The sequence below is a fragment of the Sinohyriopsis cumingii genome, unplaced genomic scaffold (assembly GCF_028554795.1).
Source record: "Sinohyriopsis cumingii isolate HCF-2022 unplaced genomic scaffold, ASM2855479v2 utg001869l, whole genome shotgun sequence".
Lineage (NCBI taxonomy): Eukaryota > Metazoa > Mollusca > Bivalvia > Unionida > Unionidae > Sinohyriopsis > Sinohyriopsis cumingii.
Genome location: NW_028316075.1, coordinates 1,117,651 through 1,140,829, shown reverse-complemented (window position 1 = coordinate 1,140,829; position 23,179 = coordinate 1,117,651). Strand labels below are relative to the sequence as shown.

Genomic DNA, 23,179 nt, shown 5'->3' with positions numbered 1-23,179 from the left:
ATTTCATAGGAATTTCAGCTGATTATAGATACATAGGTATTTATCGACGATCGTCACAAAATGGAACGAAAAAATTGAAAAAGAAGAAGAAAATGAGAAGAGGAAGAAAGAAGAGGAGGAGGAAGAGAAGAAAGAAGAGGAAGAGAAGAAAGAAGAGGAGGAGACAAAAAAGAAGAAAAAGAGTGTAGGAGAGAAAATAAGAAGTTGGTTGAGAAAAAGAAGAAATTAGAAGCAGAAGAAGAAGAAAAACCAAAGGCCCTTTTCAGGGCCAGCCATATTTCTCGAAAAGAGATAGCCTTTCCATTGCCTACCCCTTTTTTATTTTGTTTTTTATAAAAAAAAAAAGAGACCCTCCCTGTTTCAATTTTACATAGACCCTATACAGTCCCAGGGGTTTTTGTCCATGTTAAATTTACATAGACCCTATATTGTCCCAGGGGTTTTTGGCCATGTTAATTCCCATAGACCCTATATTGTCCCACGATTTTTCTCCATGTTAAATTTACATAGACCCTATATTGTCCCAAGGGTATTTTTAATGATAAGTCCCATAGACCCTATAAGATCCCCATTCACTACTATTGATGAATTACGGCAGCATAAAAAGAAAATCACTTCTTTCAAGGTTATGTTGATGCTATTGCTATTAGAGATTTTGTTTCTAAATGAATACACTTTTCATTAACAATACTTTATAACAATGATGATCACAACGAAAAAAATTTGACACGTGAAATAGATTTTTTAAATAAAAATCCACATTTTGTACTTATTCAACTTTTGTTCGCTTCAGGATTAGTCCTGTACTTTTAACATGGTTTAAATTTTGAGCAGTCATGGTGCAGTGAGTAGAATATGTATCATGGGACATAAATCTACAGTAAACAAGACAATCAGCTGTGTTGATCTTTCATGTAAACAGGGAAAATGTTGATTATCATCAATACGAATACTGAAAAAGTTACCTTTGCTGTACGGCGGCGACTGGAATGCATAGGTGTGGCGTCTCCAATCTTGCATTTGCAATAAATAATAATTTCTGATTTGTTTCCTGCTTGAAATAAAAGATTACAATCTGCTCTCCCTAAAGACGGATTACGCTCTCTGGCGAAAACAGTAATGTTTATGTGACACATTGCACACTTATCTCAGGTGACGTGTATTCTCAGGCTTTCTTGAAATTGGTATTATAGGACGCATTTAACCCTTAAACTATAATAGATTTTCTTCTCGTGAAAAAGTTACATTTTACTGTCTTGTTTTTCGTTGAAAAAAGATGTTTAACAGCAAGAACAAAAAAACTGGTAAATATTAAATTCTATTAGAATTTGTTTATTGTTAAAGAGGACAAACAAATATGATTATTGAAAGCAAGGTTCTCTCGGTCTTTTCCATTTTGTACTTTTCAGCAACATTTCTACCTGTATACGTACTCTCTTTGATTGACTCATATCTGTGCTTGTACACCTTATAACCGGATACGGCAACATTATTTTTTTTTTTAAATCACTAGACCATTCATGCAATACGTGTCACAAAATCACTAAATGAAACACAAATAAATATTCAGTAGATCAGCAAGTCTGGTTTAAATTATATGGACTGCATGGTGTAGGTGTAGAACAGGCATTCAGTGGGTAAGGTCTGTGGTTGAAAGCTTTGCAGAAGTGAGAAGAAAAAAACGTTATTAAATAAAACAGGTTGTCAGATAAAGCCAGAAATACGTCATTAAATCTGCGTCATGTGTTGGATAGGCAGTACATAATTAGACCTGAATCGTAATGATACGATATAACAGATATGTTCAGATTGCTAGGACCATTAAAATTTGAAAAATGATGATATTGATACAGTCAATGAGGGCATGTAAGTACATACAATGTTCTGACACATCATAAATAATGGAGTACTTTGTCTTGAATTCATTAGTTTAAGAAAGGTGATATGTATTACTAACTTCAATATGAGAGCAACAATCTCTGCATAAAGAATAATTGCTTACAGTTTTGCACAAGAAGTCAAGGTGCTTATAGCTAGTTATATTTCAGATAAACTTACAAGATAAAGTTACTGTTGGCAATTTCAAACAGATATATGCTCCAGTGTTTCAGAAAAGATGCCGACTTACATATCGCTTTTAATGAAAATAACATTGCGATTAGTATTATCCCTGATAGCAACATGATTATAACAGCGCCGTGGATAAGCCCCTACAGTTGTGCTCTACTAAATTTGCAGATGATCTTGTACACTTTACAAGGTCAATGTATAGCAATTCAACAAAAGAGAGGTAAACTTTATGGTGAATCAACTTCAATTTCAAAATAGCATATGGTGCCTCGGAATATGAAGTCTTTTAGAATCAACCATAGGAACGGCAAATTTGAAATGCATCTAAAATCATTCGTGCATGTGAAACATTTAGAAACATTTCGAATTAATGAAATCGGAAATGGATTGACATTTTATATGTGTATTTCATACAATTACGGGGGTGGGGGTACCGAGTAGCCGAGTGGTCTAAAGCGCTCATCCTTACGGATCATTGCCATCTCACCTCTGTCTGCGTTGTTTCGAATCTCGGGTTCGGCCAGTGTGGGTATGTGGGCATGGGTAGGTGGTTCTTTCTGGGATTTTCCGGGTTCTTCCACCACCATTTATACGGACAGCCATGTATAGCCTCTCCTGCGCTGAACAATGGCGTTAAACCCAACAATAATAACAGCAACAACACACAAGCAGCTGTGTAGTTTTCCTGTATGCCTCATACAATTACACAATCAAATGTGTATTTTTCCTCCTGAAAATATTTACCATGTACAATTTTGAATGCATCCTTACGGCCTTCAGTCACAATAATTACCACAAAATTAACGAAAATAATTTATTCGGGAAGAGTTTTTACATCACATGGATGATATACAATCAGTACACTTTTCATAGTGTGTAGGTACACGGATGTAATTTTCTGAAACCTTTAATTAGACATTTATATATTAATCGAAATTAAATTATACAAATTAAAGGTATTTTCAATATTTCTGATGCCATCAGTTTTACAATTCTACAAATACAACCAAAAAATATGATAGAGGAACAGCGTAAAGAAATGAAAACTCAAGGAGACTAGCATAGTATTGCAGTAGAAAAAATTAACAAGAGAGAGAGAGAGGGAGAGAGAGAGAGAGAGAAAGAGAGAGAGAGAGATCAGCAAAGATTTGTACGTGGATGAGGAAAAAGTAATTAGAAGTTTAATGTATTTGCAAATGGAAATCCATTTTCTGCTGTGTTTTTTTTAATATAAATCGATATATTTGATATTATATGATAGGCATAAGGTAATAGTTTAGACGATAAGTCAAAACTAGGTCAAGTTCAGATCATTAATGAATGCCATGATTAAAAATGTGACATGCTAATCAGTTTGACGTTCCCTATTCAGACTTTCAACACATACCAAATGATGTATCAAACGTTCTTAACCAGATACAAATGTAATATATGGAAACCCACTCTTTTCAAACAGGTCTGCTACGTATACTTTAAAATTTTGCATTAATGATTATGTTAATAAAACAGGATACTGTGTTATGAGGTTTAAGAAGAAGAAACTTAATTTGTCAGTATGAGTGTCAACATCTGGTTGTGGTATTTCTTACTGAAATTTAATAATGTTCTGAGTTACTTAAATGTTTGTCTTTTTTAATAGATGTCGAGTTTGCATTCAGACATGAAACACGCTGTCTGAATGTGCTATGTCATGACTTGAAACACAATAAACAATAACAACATAAACTAAAAACAATGGTTTTATAGCTGGCAAAAAATTTGGCATTTCCTCTCATAACGATTGAAGATATCTCATTGGTCAATAAAATAAGTAATTTCAGATAGGAACGGGGCAGATTGGGTTAAGATTTCATCTTATATGACAGATTATGAAAGATGATGATAAAATCAATCAAACAGGTAAGGGGGAATTTTGTGGTTTACTTTAATATATTGAGACAACAAAATCTAATATATCTTTCACATGTACAAAACGGAACATTGTTACACAGTCTTTTTTGACAGCATTAGATTATGTTAGAGGGTTTATGAAGCTACTAGGCTTGGAAGAGCAATGTTACATCACATACGAATACATTATGGTAAAATTTCAATAATACGAAAGCAGACTTCCAAGTTAAATTATATTATGATATCGATGGTAATGATACGCTTCTAATACTGAGTGATATTCTCCTGAAATTGTCCAATAATCCAGCGTCTTGCTTAAACTGAGGCAAATACCCATCTATAAAAAATATATGTGTTCCAAAGTAAGGTACAAATAATAATTAACAGTACCACAAAACATTGTCGATTTAAAAATGGATAAAGTAGCTAATTATGATATAGTTAAGAAGGGCAATGATGTTGACGGTCCTGCCGTTATGTCTGATATAATTCACTCCTCGAGCGTTTGGATTGGACCTCCGGTGCACGTTGCCTGGCGATTTATAAACAGCAACAACAATAACAAGATATTGACATCCCACTGTAGACTAGATCTGGCAGTGACATAAACAATCATTTATAATTTTTGTGAGAGTTGTTATGGTTATATAAGAACATAATAAAACAGTCTTCGTTTTATCTGTATAACGCTCCATGGAAATCAACCAATACAATGATGATATTGACTTTTGCTATGCAGTATGGGAATATGTTTTCAGTAGTATTCTCCAAAAGCTTGGTCTAACTAAAACTATAAGGTTACATTAAAAAAAAAATAAATCCTAGCACAACAATGGCATAAACAGAGATTATGATTATATAAAAAAACTAGAATTTTGTCTTCACCTGAAAACTGCCAATTGCTTAAAAATAAAAAGCAGCAACAATATGAACAATTAAAACACTAATAGCTAATAAAAACAAAAAAGAATTTAAAAAAAACAAACATTTGTATTGTTCTGCCATAAATGATTCTAAAGATGACAGCAAACTAATGTGGTTTATAATAAAAGACTTTCTCCTAAACAGGCACACAGTTGGTATTCTTCTCTTGAAGTTAATGAAAAAAGTAGTAATAATTCTAATCGTGATGTTAGGAATATATTTAATTCTGAAGAATATTACAAAAATATTATAAAATCAATCCAATCGTCATTGTGGGATTGTTTGTGTATATACATTCATTCTGAGCGAGAACAAGAAATGTGTATTTAACGATGTGTCTGCTGAATATATTGAAGAACTTCTCTCATTCAAAATAGCCCCTTGCACTGACAACTAATAACCCAGATTCTTAAAAATATGTGACCCTGTTATTTCTGAGTGTTTCGCCTGCATGATTAATATCAAGTAAGATTCCAAACACCTGAAAACTGAACGGCTACTTCTAAGAAAGCTGATAAATCAGATCCAGGTCAGTATTGGTCAATACATTTTCTGCCACCAACTTTCAACATTTAGGAGCCAATTGTTAAACTCTTTGTTAGAATTGATAAAACACCATTCTGGTTCTTTAATAAATCGGTTAATTAACACAATTGATTTCAGTTACAATGCTGCCATCGCCCATTACATTTTTACTAAGAACTGTACTTGCACTACTGCAAACAGGCTTGGAAACAGAGTTAGTGCTTGAGTTCTGGTACAGAAATTAATTGATTATTACAATTACTATAGAGATTTCATCCAACTCGTGTAGGATTACGATTCACTGAAATAAAAACAAAAATCCAAATCAATAGCGCAGTAAATAAAATTCCACAATTTCTGGCGCACATCCGTTTTTTCTTTTACTGTACATAAATAATGTCACAAAGACACGTATTGAATTCAAGAGTCACAGAAAGGTTACAGAAATAACAACACTATCGGGTTCTTAACAAGACACAAGACTGTGTAAAGCTTTTAAAAACTTTAGATCTACATATTACATTTAACGATTGTAGTGTAGAGATAAGAAGCATCAAACATCAAACATTTACATCGATTGACAAATATAGCTTCAACAAGGAATAAAATACGTATAAGGCATTCATATATTTGAAAGTATTGAAGAAACATTGTAACTTTGCTGAAGATAAAAGCCATCTTTCTACAGTCTACATGTTCGTTCTGTTGATTTATTGTGTGTAATTAAGGCAATTTAGCAAGCATAAAGAACTCACTTGTTTTCGTTTCAATGATTGATTGTCTAACAAGCGTATTTAAGACACCCATGCTACTGTCCTAAAAGTCCATTTGCTTACACAAATATAGTTGAATTGGGATCAATTAAACGGAACAATATGAAGGCGGCCACTGTTGACATGTTAACATATGAAAAATAACAACGTATTTAATTACCTTTTGAGAGCACTTTATGGTGTCTCAAAATAAAAATGGGCTGAGAAAGCAAAAACAAGTTAGATGATAATACACGATACATATTCAGATATTAGATACAGGAGACACTTTGACGAAGGAAAAATGTTTTGCAGCAAGAAATGTTAACAATTGCTATAAAATGACAAGAAACGCTTAATACACAAGCCATACAAAGATAACACACAATATCGGTTAACTCAATCTCATTTAAAATTTAAAGAAAAACATTGTATTAACAAGAAGTAGGTAAATAGTTAAGACAACTTTACAAAAAGAAGGATAAACTAAAGATTATATTAGCAACTAATTTCACAGCAATACCAAAGGTGGCAGTATATTTCTTAAGTCTTCAATATGAACGAAAGAAGAAAATAGCAAGATATAAACAAATAACACAGACAGATCCTTCCTTTTAATAGCGTTTACAACCAGCGGTGACCACCAGACAGATAATAAGAGCTCCTCATGAATTTTTAGATAAAATTGATCAATCCAAATGAATCATTTGTACGAGAAGGAGAGAAGATTGCCACAAAATAATTAGAAAATATAATAATTGGAAACGTACGATAATTCACTGCATATTTATATGCTGTACTAGTTGCGGAATTGATACCATAATATATGGAATTAGACGTTGAAACTTATGACAAAGGGATAGACGAGATTACAATAGTTTCAGCTAAACACGGGCGTAGCCGAAACGTTAAATTATAAGAACTGTTGGAAAACATTGAAAGTGAAAAGGCACAAAAATAGTTGGACGTCTAATTCATCTGTGGCATAACTTTAGAACTTGATTGGAAAAATAATCAGAAAAACATAGTCATTGTTTGCAGTGTTAAAAGAGATCATTAGAACAGAGAAAGGATGGGCAATTGGTACCATTATTACAGAGATATGTATGATTCCAACAACTCTTACTTGGGCTGTAGCAAATCTGATAAGATGAAAATTATTCTTCCAGTACATGAACCTCCTCTTTTTTCAGCCCTACATGACCCAAGCGAATCATTTCGGGATAATAAAAAATGGATTGCCAAATATTGCCTAATTTTTTAATTTTAAGGCATATAAACATCATGAGCTTGTTTTTAATTGTTTTCATCTCAAAGTACTCCCTACTGACCAAAATATAATGTAGGTTTACCTTGTAAGTTGAAAACACACAGTGTACAAACTAACGACTTCTTTCGTGGATGGTAATACTTCACACAACCTAAAGGTGTAGATAACCAAGATGTTTAATCATTTTATACCTTGCTCCTCTTTTGATCGTTCTGGCCCAGAACAATACAGAGAATATGTCCACTGGTCGAGCACCTATATATGTAAGCTGCGAAAACAGATATAAGAAGGAATAAATATCCTTGAAAAGAGAGACTGGTAAGCATAATAGAGAAGTCGAAACAATTTATTTTTGAGATTTTGGATAATAAAATTTAGTCCTCCTTCTTTTGTTTCGCTGAAACAATTAGTTACCTAACATATATATACTACAGTAACAACAACAGTTGCTAGAATGTTTGTCAAAGGTGCAGATGGTCAATTACTAAGCACCCAGTATACATTTACATCAATTGCAAAGCACCAAGTATGCATGGCATTAATTTCAAGAACCCAGTATGCATGACATCAATTTCAAAGCACCCAGTATGCATTTATATCAATTTGAAGGCACCAAGTATATATTTATATCATTTTCAAAGCACCAAGTATGCATTGTATCAGTTACAAGCACTAAGTATGCATGGCATCAAATACAAGTACCTAGTATACAGTTACATCAATTACAAATCACCCAGTATACATGGCATCAGTTACAAGCACCCATTAAACATTTACATCAATTCCAAAGCATCCAGTATGCACTGACATCAGTTACAAAGCACTCAGTATACATTGCATTAATTACAAAGTACCCATTATGTATTTACATCAATTACAAAGCACCCAGTATGCATTTATTAAGTGGGATTTTTCCCGACACTTGACTCTTCAAAAAATATGTTTAAAAGTTATAAAGCAAGAGCTTAGTGCTGATAGAAGCAACCTCAAATTAAATAATACAATCTGGTGAATCATCTCGTACCCTTCCATGTTATGAACTCTACTGTCAACAGTTTCTCTAGATCATTCCAGTCATCTATGAATATAAATTTACCGATCAAAAATGATTTTTCTACAATGGAAACACCTATTAATAACTTGAATACTTTAACTGATCTTGCATTGACCAAAGGTTCTTAGATTTTCTTGAATCGTTTTAAGCGTCTCGTTATTTAAAGATGCACTAGTTATCTCAATACAGTCCCACAGGCTATACCCCATTCACTGGTTTCAGGGGAAATATGGCTACTGCTATTTTTATTTCGTAAGTTTTCTTTACGTTATTTTCTATCCAATGAAATATTTTGAAAAAAGCAGACATTGGTAGAGACGATTTTGACAATACATATAACATATTGCTTACGATGAAGATAGTCAGGACGAAACAAAATGCGAATTAAAATAGTTCAGATCTGTCACAAACTATAATCTGTCTAATCTCGTATATCGCGGATGAATATAATACAAAATGCTTTGTTAAACACACTTCTGATATAGAAGATACAAAGTATCAGATTTTAAAATCAACCAGAAAACATGCATTAACAAGATGAAGACGGAGAATAGCTATACATTTTTAAATATTGTAGTCTAAAATAAAGTATTACTAAATATATTCCTAAATCCAATTTGCAACCATTAATCAACATACACACATAAACATCCTCCCACACGTTACATTACAGATATCATTGTCTGTGACTCAGTCAAGTCCAGACCCAGTACAGATATCCTTGTCTGTTGTGGTTTGCGGTAAATCTTATCATAACTCCGTATTGCAACATTTAATAAACACATAATCTATTATCATTAAGGAAATCATTGTCTGTTTAAAAGGTTGTTGTATAGTTCATAGTAATAGCTTGACTTTCTGCCGTATGTAGGGATGGATCCTGCAATATCGTTTATAGTGCCTTTAAACAGGTATGCGATATGTCTGTGGCAAAGAACCCCTTCAAAGACTTTGAGACCAAAGTTACACAAAAGCTTCTACATTTTAATCGTTTCCATTGCATAATTTTATCCATCTAACTATAACAAAACAAAGACATATTACTCAAGGAAATGTTCTTATTGTTCCACACTAATTTCGTGGGGTTGTTTGGGTAGGTTTGGGGGTAGGGAACCTCGTCATTTACATTCATATTATTTTTGAAAATTCTTACATACTTTGGCCTGAAATAACACTTAGGCCTATGCGATAGATGAATATAGAGCAATGTATATTTCTTTAAGGTTTCGTTCTTTCCTTTCTTACCCACTCCCTGTTTCTCTTTTTTTTTCCGGGGTGTATGGCGTAATTATTGATTTATTTCCTTCTCACAAAAGTCTATATGGGATTATTGACAGTATTTTCTCAATATGCATTCTCCTCTGAAGTGCGTGCGATATTTGGTTTAAGGCAAAGGTTTTTGTTGTAAAATCAGGCAGTTGTTGATCACACAGGGTTTCATTGACATTTATTTCAATAGTGTAGCCCTGCAGGACGCTCCCGAATAAAGAAGCATAAATCTGATCAAGGCCTTCCTTTACATGCCTTCATTTATCTCCATTAAAAGGTCTGAGTTGGGTTTACCACCATTTTTAGCACATGATTAGCTAACTATACATGGTTCTACATGGCGACTAGTATATTTGGTGGAGGAGGAACCCGGGGAAAACCCTCGGCGAATCACTGACACATGGCCAGCTGCTACTGGCAAGCTTTCTTACATACCAAAGATGGCGAACCAGAGACTCGAAGACAAGCGGACAGAAGTGAGGTGTCAGTGATATATAATGGTAACAACAGTCTAAGACTCAGCTACCCAGGGCCCACTCCAGTAAAGTCCCCTCATAAACACGTATATATATATATATATATATATATATATATATATATATATATATATATATATATATATATATATATACCTTTGATGTTGTCTGCAAGACAAGAGGGTCGTTTTTCCTATTGATTAAATTTAGATTTTCTTAAAATGTGTATAAGGTAATATATTGTTTGCTTCATACGATGACGTTGTTCACAGGTATGGTGTGAAAGTAAACGAGTTAATGTTAATGGAATGTTATGTTTTTTCCATTTCCATTATTTCCTTTATTGTTCTACGTACATGTCAGCATGTCATGTGATGTGAGTTCCTTAACTTGTCTATTACATTTAAGCTTGTTACGTGATATGAGTTCCTTATCTTTTCGATTTAATTGGTATGAAAGCAATGTAAACTTGCGTGCAAAACTATGTTTCATTTTATTTTGTAAATAACTGATAATCCTCTCCTCTACCGATATTTTAATATTATCTTCAATTTCTACAACCAGTGATAAACCCCTCCAAGGAAGGTGATATTATTGAATTTATTTACATAATCCAGTCTTTATTTTATTCTTAACTAATTCGTTTCTGATTTAAATCAGTTTGAAAACCATTGGATACAATTATTTTAATGCTTAAAACCATACAATTTGGTAGTAATTACTGATATATATATATATATATATATATATATATATATATATATATATATATATATATATATATATAGCAATAAATAACCAATTAAAATAATATAATATTAATTTCTGCTTGGTTTATCCAGTACGTGTTGCCCACGACAATTTTTAGACATATCCTTAAGATAAAGAATCTTCCTGTTGTGCACGATATTAACAAAAGGACAAGCCATGACGAATTTGTCGTAAATAAAGGATAGCAAAAAGCATTGAAACATTTAAGACTGTTCATTGGTTTTGTCAATTTTCTAAAACGTCGAGTGTTCTTTGCACTTAATTGGGTCTTCTCTACTTCAAATTCCGTGTAGCACTTGATCTATCATACCGAGAAACTTCAAATAGTGTGATTAATGTATACAAACCAGCGCTCAAGGGCACGTATTTAGAAATCTGAGTTTCTTTGTGATGGCCCAAAATGAAAGCGAATAGAAGTATTTATAGTTTACACAACCAGTTTAGCCAGCTTTGGTTGAATATCACGGATATTTAAAGCTCAGACTAGTTCACTATTAAATGATATAGACCTCAGTTACCAGCTTCCATATTAATCGCTCCGCCACGAAGCAATAAATAAATAAAAAGTTCTTATTTCATATATTGTATCAACATTTAGTGACTGTGACAAATAACGACATTAAAATGTTATGTATGCGATGGTACGAAATCAGCTTGAAAAATGCAACACGAAACATCAGAGATTTGCGAAGTGTACGCAGTAGGAAAGTGGATCACTGATGATTAAAAATGTAAAAAAGATATTAACTTCCAAACTAATATATTGTCAGAGTTGCAAAAGATGGACAAAAATATATAGGACAAAAATAAAACAAAGTAAATGTGAAAGAAATTATGTTAAGCAGTATGATTAATAAAACTGTCTTTACAAATAAATGAGATTTTATCGCCTCATATATGAGGTTTCAGCCAACGCAGACACACACGAAAGCAGCAAAAAAAAGAATGTAAGGAAAACTACTTAATAATATTGTTTTTTTTTACAGGGAAGCGATGACACATTATACAAAGAGATAAAACTTGCAAGAAAAGATTCAAATTATCTCGAACAACAGTTTACTAAAGGAAACATAAAGTATTATAAAATGGGCATATACAAACATTTGCTTATTAAAGGTACATGGGCAACTGCCTTAGCGTTAAGAGATTGTCTTATAATTTATTTCTTTGTCTTAACATTTTATGGAAGGGAGGAACTTTAAGCTACAAAATATCGAGATATAAAAACAGATTTCGTAAAATCAAAACGAAATGTAAAGCCATACGTAATGTACATTGGTATATCTTTTTTTTCTATGAAGGAAGAAGAAGATCCTGATGAAACTTACATAGTAATGTATAAATACAAATATTAAAGTTAAGAATAAACATATTTGCTAATAAAGGTTTTAGTGATTTCATACTTGGACTAGTTTTAAGAATAAACATATTTGCTAATAAAGGTTTTAGTGATTTCATACTTGGACTAGTTTTAATTTGGGCACGTATGAAGTTATCTATCCATGTAAGATAAATGTAGTTCTAACATACGCGATATATCTCACTACTGGTAGACAACATATAATCACATCAGAGTATTTCAGGTATAAATACTTGCTATTTTCAAAGATATGCAGAGAATCGAGTTTTACAAAGTTTTATCATTTCACTGATAAACTTTCATTGTCATTCTAAGTACCTTTTAATTGCAAAATCAAGAAAGCAGTTACAAATGGTTGTTACTAGTGTTCATACAATGTTCTTTGATTTTTCGAAGCCTTCGGTTAAGTCGTGCAAATCTTCCGTTGTAATTGTTCATGCTTCGGGGATAAAACAAAATTTCTGAACATTATTTACTAATTTTCTTCCAGTCTATATTTATGTAGCGATCCGGACTAATTTTATTTAAGAAACAAGGCAACCTAATTAAAACAAACGTCAAATTGTTATGTACGAAAGCTTTATTTACACCTGACATCAATATCAAAATATGTTACACTTTTAATTTTAGGTGCAATAGTCTAGCATTCACAGAAAACGCAGTCTATTCAACCTTTGGTATCACAACAGAAGAGATAATATGCATTTAGAACTATATAACAAGATACTTGGCTGCGGAATGAAACACAGAGAGAATAAGGTTTGGTTATCCCTTTTTAAATAATATGGATGATGACTGTCCTCCTTGTTTTTGCATCAGTTCAGATGCTACTTTAGAAGAACATAGACAATCCTAATAAGCATGTCAATATGCCTTTGTAATGGGTGTTGGTATTCATGCTGGGTACAAATTATAGCAATGACGTAAACATTTGGTGAACACATAACTGCTCACAATCAAGAGAAAGTACAAGAGGATGGTAAGAATCTTAATCCAAAACCTTGCACAAACTTCTACTAACTTCAAAACGTGAATAACATTTACAAGTAAAAATTCCTTATTGTGGGCCTAAAGGTTTAATTGTACATGCACACAAGTTAAATGAAACGCATCAATGCAGCACTTAAAACATTGAGTAGACTTTTGAAAAGAGATATCACATTTTTTTCTGCAGTGATTATCTTCTCAAGTTGAACGTTGTCAGTATTTGTGTTACGTCTTTGTAACAGCTTTTAATGCAATTAACAAGGTAGTCAAAAACGTATTCATGGGGAAACATTCTCTTTTATGTAGAGACTCAACTAAATTTGAATGGTGTCGATTATAATAATTTACCTGATCTAGAAATATATGTATATTGTTAGGCTTTCATGGCCCACATATTATATCCGATTCAATAGATCTCTATTTAAACCTAACAACTTGTGTTTACATAAATTGTGTAAATATTGCAAGGAGTAATCAGTATTTGATGTCTATTATAGATATTAATAGAGTTTTACTTTTGTGCTTTTATTTTTAAAATACTATAATATATTGGTTTCTTTCAGGTCACTTAAAATATTGTTGTAACCGACAACGAAATCTATTCGCTGCCATAAAATAGATTACTATGTATGTATGTATGTATGGTTTAACGCCATTTTTCAACACACGATAGGCTATACATGGCGGCCAGTATTAATGGTGGAGGAAGAACCCGGGAAATCCCCAGAAAGAACCACCGACCTTCGAGAAGCTATTGGCAAGCTTTCTCACATACCCACATTGGCCGAATCCGAGACTGAACCTACGCAGACAGAGGTGAGATGGCAGTGATCCGTAACGGAGAGCGCTTTAGACCACTCGGCCACTCGGGGCCCCCTATCTATGTATGTATGTATGTATCTATTTATCTATGTACGTACGTACGTATGTATGTATGCATGCATGCGCATGCATACATGGATGGATATTCTACAAGCACGCACATAAGCACGAAACATGTCAATGCTAAAAGTGTCAATTGACCAAATGCGTTATATATATATATATATGCATGCATGTATGTATGTATGGATGGATGGATGGATGGATAGATAGATAGATAGATAGATAGATAGATAGATAGATAGATAGATTGTTCAATAACTTCCACTTGTTAAACAATATTCGTATTCCAGTTATAAAAGCTAACACATAAGCAAAATCCCCGTCTCCTTTTAAGATTCAAAAATGTATATCTAAATATCTCCTGCAGCGATTAGGGTTTGAATTTAGATGAAAGATATAATTTATAGATTTAGTAATCAATGAGAATAAACCATGCGTTTAAATTTATCGCCTCAAAACATTATGATGCCATCTCATATTTCCAAACTTCCATAAATTTTCAGGGTTGACCAGGTCTGTAATTAGATCACCTAGCCGAATATTTGCTTATGGGAAAATAAATCTTGCACTGTATATGAAAGTCAATAACATGACGTTTTTCAAATGCTTAATCATGGCGGCATCCATTGATGTTGTCATTTGTCACAAAACCTTATGATAAAATTTGTACTTGAGCTCTGAAGAGTACTTCCAGCAAAGTTAAAACTTTAATGTAATTCATGTACTTACATAAGTGCAAAAAAAATCATTTCTACCGATAACTTAAAAAAACAACGAAAGGTGAAAAGCCAATAATCGGAAACTTTCATATGAACAGTCCAAATTCATCATCGTCCGAAAATAATGACGTCTAGTTCCGTTAAACTCCTTTTCATACATTGATTATGACGACGCACATGTATCCATCCAGGAAGCAGGGGACGTGGAGAAGGGGGTGGGGGACAAGTATGGCGGCGGAGAAAACTAGAGAGATCCAAGATAGAACATTTCCTTGATTATAGTTTTCTTTACATTAAAATCGGTAAAATTAAGCTCAAACTCTTCCATATCCATAAGACTGCTCGGGTGGCCTAGTGGTTAGATCGTCCGACCCGGATGCGGGAGGTCGTGGGTTCGAACCCCGGCCGAGTCATACCAAAGACTACTAAAAATGGTACTTACAGCTGCCTCGCTAGGCGCTCAGCATTAAGAGGTTTGTGCTAGGACTGGTCGGCCTGATGTCAGGATAATGTCTGCAGCATGTTGCCCCAGTGCTAGGCATCATTTTAAACTGCCGCACGGCAGACATCGTAGCGATATGACTGGAAAAGTGTTAAAGCTATGTTAAAAATCTAAATCACACACACGCGCACGTCCATACCACAGACCACTTGTCCACTTACTTACACCCTTAACCTCCTAAACGATACTGTAACGATAATTAATTTTGGATCCGCCTCTATCATATATATCAGTGTTATTGTTTCATAATAGGATATGTTCAAGTCATCTTAAGACAAGAGTCTTTGCGCCGTTAGCTGTTTTCCAAATGCATCTGAACAGATTTGCTCATTTACACATGTTCATTCAGGGCTGAAGCATCGGACCATTCCTAATGAAGACCGACAGGCACAACAAATCTTAGCTTTACTTTAGAAGTACAACAATAAATGCATTTATAAGTTTAATCGATATATTCTAAATCGAGCATGCAATAACAAATTCTTTTTAAAGATCATGGTTTTTCCTTTTCCTTTCTCTAAAAGCTTTACGCTTGAGTTACTATCAGTCAAACTTTGTAAGGAATGACCTGTATCAAGCAATCATCTGTTGTATGAGACCAGTTTCTCAGTTGGGGTTTATACGCTTAATACAGGTGTTACTCCATTCATAATTTCAATATAAACACATATCTCTAACGAGACTGGAGCCTATCCGTACTAATACATGTATATGTTTTCTAAGGAATCAATAGTCTTTGAAAATTTCAAGTTATTATTAGAAAGGGTTGTTTCAACAAATTTACCTGAAATTGAATATGGTCTAAATTTTATGGTATATATATATATATATATATATATATATATATATATATATATATATATATATATATATATATATATATGTAACCCACACTCATATGGAAAATGTTAGCTATATATTATTTGCTTACAAAATTAAAAGGTACTGGTCAGGTAACAAGATCAAGTACAAAATAAAAATATACATAAAATATAATTATGGAAACAAAATAACAAATGCAAATTAAACATATAACACCTCCCATCCAAAAAGAAATATTTATATACGAAAGCTTTCTTTTAAATATTAGTCGATCTACATTGATTAAAAATTACAGAAGATGAAGTCTTATGACACATACCATACATAAAGCAATATAATATTTCTGTATATGCCTGATATCAATATTGTGTTCCTGCAACATCAAACTCGACCTTAATAATATCTGAGTTTGGTTTTTCATGAACCGAAGGGGGTTGTTATCACTGAAAACAAAAAACGGCGGAGCTGAACTAATATACACTTCAAAGTGCTGCGAAGCCAACATCAAAGCCAAACATTCCTTCTTTATTGTGGAATAATGTCTCTGATGCTTATTTATTTTTTCGAAAAATAGCACATTTGATGATCTACACCATTTTTTTTTCTCTAGAATCAATAATTCTACAATCACAACATCACTTGGCCTTGAACATTTTTCAGACCAATGAAACTTGTTTTGCTTACTTAACAGATTGGGTTAAAAAATAATGGAAAAATTGGAGCAAATTTTTGGATAATATCCAGCCATACCTAGAAACCGCATCATTTGCTTTTATACTGCAAGATACAGGGAGTTAAGACATAAACTTGACCTTAACTTATATAGGTTTAACTTTTCCGTGTCGCTCCATATGTCCTAGAAATGTAAATAAAAAGCGACAAAACTAAAGTTTTCTTAAATTAATTGTCAACTTTGTATCACTATCGTCTCCAAGTGATCTTTGCAGGTGTCAGCTGTAGATGATGACGTAATCGATTTAAGCCTCGCAACTTATCTAGACCAGATGTAATCATGTTCATTAAACACGGGAAAGTACAAGGTGAACCTTTATTTTAAACAGTATTACTTAAAAACGCCGAAAATTTCTTTGCCTTTTCCGTCAATGGAATTTGCCGAAACCCTTTCAAAAGGTCAAATTTGGTGACATATTTTGCATTCCCAATTTGTCAATGCAGTCAACGAATCTTGGCAATGTAAATCTCTTCATGTCACACTGTTCACTTCATTATAGTCGGTGCACATGCGGAAAATATTATCTAGTTTCGGTATAAGAATTCATGGTGAACTCCAGTCACATTTGCTTGGTTAGTTGAAATAATTCTCCAGCCAATAATGAAGTTCTTTTTTTAATTCCGATTTAAGAGGTTCATCCTGTACGAATGCTGTTACATAGATGTGGAATCTACTGTTTCAACGTCATGGTAAAATTGTATTTTTTCGTGTTGGAACAGCTGGAAAAAGCGATCGTAATTCAAATAATTGAAGTTTTAGTTCACATTTTTCTTGTGGCTGTAGGTATGGAAGTTTTTCATCCATATTATTTCTGAATTTCGAAGACTGGTTACACCAAAGTAACCGAAGGACGATTGGATTCCATACTCCTTTAACATATTTATATGGCAAAGTTGTTTTATTGGTTTCGCCATTCAGGGGTATTCATGATATAGTTTAAATCATTACTCTCTTTTCATCTGCATAAGGACCCTATCACCTTGACTGAAGAGGAAAACCAGAAGGCTGAAAAACTCTTTACTTCTTTATTTTTGTCGTACCTTCATGTCAGTTTAGACTGAATAGAGTGCATTTTATTTCTTGCAATTTCCTCTTTTAACAACTTTCGTTGTCCACTTACAGTATGTCCAAAAACTAGTTCAAAGGGACTACATTCTAAATATTCTTGAATGGGTTCCCGAACAACAGTAAATGAACACCTTCGTCCCAACCTTTTCCGGTATCAAAACAATGTGACGGAATCATATCATTCAAAGTTTAATGAAATCTTTTTCGTGGTTTTCAGAGTGATAGAAAACTTAAATTACTGGATGACTAATTCATGCATAATTTGCTGAAAAATTCCAGACATAAAATTTGATCCCTGATCCAATTGGACAGATTAGGGAAGGCAAAATTGTGTGGGGAAAAAGAACAACTTATCAAGGCTTTTACTATGGTTTTAGTTTTAATATTCCTCGAAGAAGTTTCCTCTGGGAATCTTGTGGACGCACACATTATGGTCAAGATGTACTGATTACGTAAATCGGTCCTAGGTAATGGACCGACACAGCTTGTCAATATTCTACTAGGTTGTTCGTCATATGCAGGAATAGGTTGCAGATGTATGTATCTTCTGATTGAGTTTTCCTACCATTTGACAAGCGTGACAAGATTTACAGTATTTATAAACATCAAGTTTACTTTACAAATGATTCAAGATCTTGCTATAAATCATACTGACCACTAAGCATCCAACCAAAAGATTTTCATGGGCAAGACAAAAACTTTCCTGTCTATACGAACAGGAGCAACAATTTCATAAATTACTGACCACTCATCACCAGTGGGTCCCTCAGATGTCTCCATTTCCACATAAGGACGCCATCCATTTTTAATACAATAACAAACGGGTACTTCTGTGGATTCGGTTTGGTTAATAGTCCTCTGAAAGAAACAGATCTCTGGAGTTTGTTCCTGTTCGACATCGAGTGATTATCGTTTGTCACCCTGATTGGAATAAAGAGAATGAGTAGTTAAGAGAGTACCACTGTGATCAATACCATTTGATTAATGCAAACGAGGAGTAAAGGTCGAATCATCAAAAGTTTGACCAATGAGTATGTCAGATAAAGGAATAATTTTCTGATCAACATCACTCAGTTTCTTTGCCATAGCTCTAGTAAATGCACACGCTGGTATAAGTCAGGGTTTTCTTTTTCAATACAGTCGACTTATTTTTATCCAAAACAAGACTTGTGGATTAACTACAACCTTATCTGCATCTAGGTCAATGCAACTAAATAATTGAATACCATCGATGAAGTAAAAACTACACTGTTCAGACTGTCGCCGGTCCTTAGGCTAAGTCTGGCGATACAATTTGCACAATGGAGAGAATCATTAACAAATCTGCACTCTACTCACTGAATAAGAACACTTTCATTAGAAGAATACGTCTCAGATAAAAGGTAAGTATCTGATAAGAAAAATACTCTGAGACGCTCGTGTCTCTTAAAATATAAATGGGATATGATTAGCATATCACTAATAAATGATACAAAACCTTTCGATATGAATGGTTCATAATTCGCCATAATAAAATCAGAATGTGGCTTGTTTAACTCAACAAATGTATCGCGTTCACTACATGATAGCGACCTTGACCTTTACGAAATACGAGCATTTAGAATAGCTCTATGTTGCTTCTGTTGCTCATTTGTCAATCTGAAACAATCAAAAATAGCGTGCCCTTTCTTCTTGCAACAGCTGCACGTAGGAAGAAATTAAGAGTTCTGATCAGTCTTATCAGAAACTTGATTTCTTAAAGTTGTGCCAGTTTGAGATTTTAGTGCTTGTATGAGACTGGAATGACTTTTTCATAATAAGCTTCTGAGTGGAAGACTTTATTGAAAAAGGAACATCTATGATTCAGGAAATAATAATCGTCAGCTGTACGAACAGCGTTTTCTAACGTTTCGACCTTTTCTTCATCTAGATGGGTCTTAACATAATTGTGAACGCAATTCCTGAACTCTTCGATTAATACGAGTTGTCTGTAATTATCGTAGTGTTAACCAACCATCTTGGCTGAGTACCACCTATTAAAATAATCATGCTTTTGTCCCATGCAAAACCGACATCGGTTTGGTCAGTTGATTTTCTACAATTCCTAAAACCTTGACGATGTGCCTCAGGTACCAACTCATAATTCTTCAAGATATATTCCTTAACCACATCATAATCAGCAATGTGTTGTACTGACAGTGAAGTAGAGACTTCACGATCTTTGCCAATGAGTACACCTTGTTATAATAAAGTCCAATGCTCTCATGGACATTTAACATTTTCATAAATATTTCAAAATGAGGAACGTATTGATCTACTTCTTTTGCTTCAAAGCGGGGATACTAACGTAATATTTCTGTAACATCAAAACCTAAATATTTGCGTAAAGTGGGGTTGTGCTTTCCACTTGCAAGCTATAATTCTTTCATTCTAAATTTAAATTACGTTTCTCCCTTTTCTCTTTCTCTCTATATCTGTATTTCACTCTTCTTTTCTTTGCCTTTTCATTTGAATTAGCCTATCTTCTCTTTCTCTCTCCCTTTCTACTTCCTACAGTTGCAGTTGCCTTTCTTCTTTCTGCAATTACAATTGTGTTTCTTTATTCCTCTTTTTCCATTTGCATTTGGCTTTCTTCTTTCCCATTCCGAAGATGAAGCATTCTCAACTCTGTTTCCATCTTGTGTTTGAACTTCAATTCTTTTAATTTCATGTCGGTAGCCAGAAAAAGACTTAATAAATAATTAAACCCAAAATACTTTTTCCTTGCTTCGTTAAATAATTATTTGCCTCAGAAAGATTATATTGTCTGGGAAACTGAAGTAATTCATCCTTCTAACCATTCGTGGGTACGATTTTAAAAAAAAAAGTTGTCCACTTTAGATAATATTGTAAAAGTTTGCTGGTTTCACTATTGATTTCTTAAATATGTAATATAATACTGAGACTTAGAAAGTTCGAAAACAAAGTGAGTTTTAATTTTTTTAAAACAAAGTTTAAAAAGAATATTTAGAGACATTCATAGATATTGTGATCAAGAACACTTACGCCTATGCAAAGATATGAATAATAGTTATCTTTCTTTATGGTCATAAATATTTGATCGCTTCAGTCTTTATCCTTTTTTATTTTGGCGCTAAATTTGTGTGTATGCATTTTAATTCCGTTTTCGTATCAGCTTGTGCTTCCCTATCTGATTTATTTAATTCTTGAAAACAGTCTATATTGCATTATTGCCAGTCTTTGTCAGAATGTATTATCCTAATTCAATTTTTTCAAATATCTATTTGCTGTTGTTATTGTTATTGTTATTGTTGTTGTTTGTGGTGGTGGTGGTGATGGTGGTAGTGGTGGTGGTGGTGGTGTTGGTGTTAATGTTTTGGGTTTGACGCCATTTCTAAGCAAATGATAGGCTATACATGGCGGCTAGTATAACTGGTGGAGGTAGAACCCAGGAAAATCCCGGTAAGAACCACCGACCCACTGGAAGCTACTGGCAAGTTTTCTCACATACCTACACTGGCCGAGCCCGAGATTCGAAACCACACAGTTAGAAATGAGATGGCAGTGATATGGAAAGGCGAGCATTTAAGAAATCACGGCCACCTGGGACATCAATATAACTGTGTCAAGTGATCGATATTTAGTTTAAGGCAATGATTTTCGTTGCACATACAGTCAATTATAACTCACACCTGAGTTCAAATCGACATATGCGCCAATAGTGTAGTAATGCAGGAATTTAAACCCTCTGACGCTCCTGAACAAAGAAATTTTGAAACAAATCGTCTCAAGGCCTTTCTTTAGTTTATCTCCAGTAATAATCTTCAAAACAAAGTCATATTTTGAACGATACAACATGTACATAGAGACGTCAGTATGGCTTTCCCTTATATTTTGATGTTGTCCTAAAAAGTTGTCTTATCTATTGATTTAATTTAAATTTTCGTTTGATTCTGATATTGTAATAGATTACTAAGGTAATGTGATGGCTTTGTTTACATGTATGGTTTGAAAGAAAATGAGTTAATTCCCATTTTCATTAGTTTCGTTCATCTTCTAACAATTTTACAACACGTAAGCATGTTCTGTCATATGATTTCCATATCTTGTCTATTACATGTGTAAAACTAGCTAAATTTGTGTGCACAACTTTTAATATTTTTATTTTATTTTATAAATATTGGATCGACGTCTTCTTACTATTTTTTTTAAAATTATTACCTTTCATAATTTGTCTCTGCAACCTGCAATAAACACATCCATGGAACGTGATAACACCGGTTTTTTTGAAAGCTTTACTCAGTCTTCTATTGCATTCTTAACTAATATGTTTCGGATTTACTCGAAACCAATTTAGAAGCTATTGAATATAATTATTTTAATGCTTTAAATGGATTAACGTGATCAGTATTATAGCGTGGCGATATGAGGACTTTGGGGCGAAAGATTTTTAACAAAGTAAAAAAATTATAGGGTTTAACGATTACAATAATAATGTACATGTTTTCTAATAAGTGACATTCTGTTTACATAAGATTACACAATATCCTTCGAAGCACACAATATTGTACCCGCCCTTCTTTCATTCCATGAATACATTTTTAAATATATGAATAGGTCTGTCTGTAGCCAAAGACAAAAGAAATGCATTCCGCGGATTTTGTTTGTTTTTAAACAGTGTAAACATCTCGTTTTATAAATTTGGTGCTGGAACAAAAAAGTGAGAGGTTATCAAGTACAAAATGAGTCCTTAATGTCAAGTCAGGACAAGATAAAGAATTTCGCGAATAAACATTGTTAGTATGGTGTTAGGATGAACATGAATTAGAGCGTGCGTGCAGTGTTTTATTACCAATAACAAAAAGATTCCCCCTTTGTCTCAGAAAAGAATGATATCGTTTTAGTTTTTGGTCATATCGCCGAGTTGCTTTTGTATGCATGATACGAGAATGAAATAGATGAAGTACTGAAAAACAGCGAGAAGAAACAGGGCCCATCGTGTGGATTTTATCTTTGTAGACGTTGAATGTTCTCAGAAGACTGAAATTCACATTGTTGATTTCTTTGTGGCTCATCGCACTTATGCGAAGCGCATTCAATAATTTTTATTTGACCACTGTCAA

At 33.5% G+C, this 23,179-nt stretch overlaps 1 long non-coding RNA gene across 1 annotated transcript; it reads right to left on the bottom strand.

Moving 5' to 3' along the window:
- Window positions 1-3,241: 3,241 nt before the first annotated feature.
- Window positions 3,242-18,982, bottom strand: LOC149771436 (uncharacterized). Its single transcript, XR_016418291.1, has 3 exons — window positions 18,823-18,982; window positions 7,623-7,699; window positions 3,242-5,710 (listed from the first exon to the last, which is right to left on the bottom strand). It is a non-coding gene; the product is annotated as an uncharacterized LOC149771436 (long non-coding RNA).
- Window positions 18,983-23,179: the final 4,197 nt, after the last annotated feature.